Source organism: Vombatus ursinus, unplaced genomic scaffold (assembly GCF_900497805.2).
Source record: "Vombatus ursinus unplaced genomic scaffold, bare-nosed wombat genome assembly UNPS02003292.1, whole genome shotgun sequence".
NCBI lineage: Eukaryota > Metazoa > Chordata > Mammalia > Diprotodontia > Vombatidae > Vombatus > Vombatus ursinus.
In genome coordinates, this window is record NW_020943070.1 from 202,875 (window position 1) to 205,091 (window position 2,217).

Sequence of the window (2,217 nt, forward strand, 5' to 3'; positions counted from 1 at the left end):
CTCTCTCCTCTCTTTCATTCTCTCTCCTCTCTCTCTCACTCTCTCTCTTCTCTCTCTCTCCTCTCTCTCTCATTCTCTTTCTCTCTCTCCCCTCTCTCTCTCTCCTCTCTCTCACTCTCTCACCTCTCTCTCACTCTCTCTCCTTTCTCTCTCCATCTCTCTCCATTCAGCCCCACCCTGTTAGTTTCTCCCCCTCAATCACTAACCCAATACCCCTTTAGGCCCACTGGGGGGCACTGAGGTGAAGTGATCAAGGTCCCTGCCCTCAGGGAGCTTACGGTTTCACTGAGGAGACAAGAGTCACTCATGAAAAGTTATGGGAGCAGTCTGTGATCAGAGCAGGGCTGATGAGCTGGGGGGGGGGGGCGGTGAGGGTGGTGAAGGCTCAGACAATGCAAAGATCGGTCCACCTGAGAAAGATTAGGGCCAACTCCCCGGAGGAGGTGATGTTTCAGCTAGTTCTTGAAGGATGGATAGGAGCAGCAAAAGGTGCTTGGATGGGAGGGGCAGTGAGTGACCTGGTCTACCTGGGGCCGGTTTGGAAGGCCTTGAATGCCAGGCAAGTCATGAGTCGACCCCCGTCTCAGTGCCATCTCCTGCATGGCCCCTGAGTCCTCCCCTCCCCCGCAGCCTCGAGGAAGGCTGCCTCCTTCTCCACTGCTTACCTCTTTCCGTGTTCTCCAGGCAACAGGATGGCCTGGCATGGGGCCCCAGCCCCTCTTGGGCTCCGGGCCAGCGAGGCCCTGCAGCTACTGGGGCCATCTGCTTGGCTGACAGCTGGTGCCCACAGGAGCAGGCAGCGCCGAGCAACGGTGGGGCGAGAGCTCTCCCCTCCCCATCCAAGGAGGGGTGGAAGCGGCCTCCCCGACCCCAGGAAAGTAGCAAAACGGAACCTCAGAACATAGAATGTCAGTGCTAGGAGGGCCTATAGAACATACAGTGTCAGAGCTGGGAGGGGCCTTAGAACACAGAAATGTTGGAGATGAGGAGAACCTTAAATTAGGGGAATATTAGAACAAAGACCCTGAGAACACGGAATGTCAGGGCTGGGAGGGTCTTAGAACATGGAAGGTCAGAGCTGGGAGGGGCCTTAGAACAGGGAATGTCAGAGCTGGGAGGGACCTTAGAACAGGGAATGTCAGGGCTGAGAGGGGCCTTAGAACATGGAAGGTCAGAGCTGGGAGGGGCTTTAGAACATAGAATGCTGGGAGGGCTTTCAGCTCTGACCTTGGAACCAGGAGGAAGCCTGGGGAATCTTGTCGAGCTCCCTTCTTTCAAAGAGAAGGCGGCAACAGCTGGAGAAGGGTCTTGTCTGCTGTGGAAGGTTACGGGCCGTATACTCCCGGGATGATGTGGTAGCTGGCTGGGGGCCACATTTGAAGGGTGATGTTGAGCCAGTTTTCACTCATGGGGCACAGACTGTCATGGGAAGGGCTCTGAAAGCCGGGTTTTGTGGGAACCTGTCGAAGGAATCACAGATACTGAATGAGGTTCATAAGGGCCAAGAATAGTGTCTCCTGCCTTCCAATCTGTGTCGCCTTCATGGATGGCTAATGGTGGGACCTCAGGCACTGTGACAGACTATTGGTCACCCCCAAGGGAGGAGGGGGTGGCAGGTGGCCTGCAGGGCAGGGAGAGGTCATGGGCAGGCCTAGGTTCTGAGGGACTGGAGAGGGGCAGACACGGCAGCACCAGGCTGCATCTCTGAGCTGTAGGGAACTTCCCGGGCTGGCCTCATGGGACCACAGGCTGACCCCAGGGCCCCGAGCCCCTGCTGCCTCACCTTCCCCCACCCCTAGCAGCTGGGGTTTAGCTCTGGAGAGCTGGGGGCGGGCAGGCTGACTCATCCAGGCGGCAACGACAAGGAGCTGCTCCAGCGAGAATAATGGGCATGTCACCCACCCCCAGGGTCCCCCGCCTACCCCTCGCCACCCTCCTGACGCAGGAGCCCAGCATGGGTGACGGTGATGGTGGCTGGGCAGGAAAGAATTTGGCGAGTTGGAGCCGGTCCAGGGGAAGATGACGAGGATGGGGAAGGGCCCGGAACCATGCCCCGCAGTCAGCCAGGAAAAGCCCTGACTTCTCTGTTCTAAGCTCCCCCCAGCCTTGACATCCTCTGTTGTAAGCTCCCTCCCAGTCCAGACCTTCCCTGTGCTAAGGACTCTCCCAGCCCTGACATCCTCTGTTCTAAGCTCCCTCCCAGCCCTGACCTTCCCT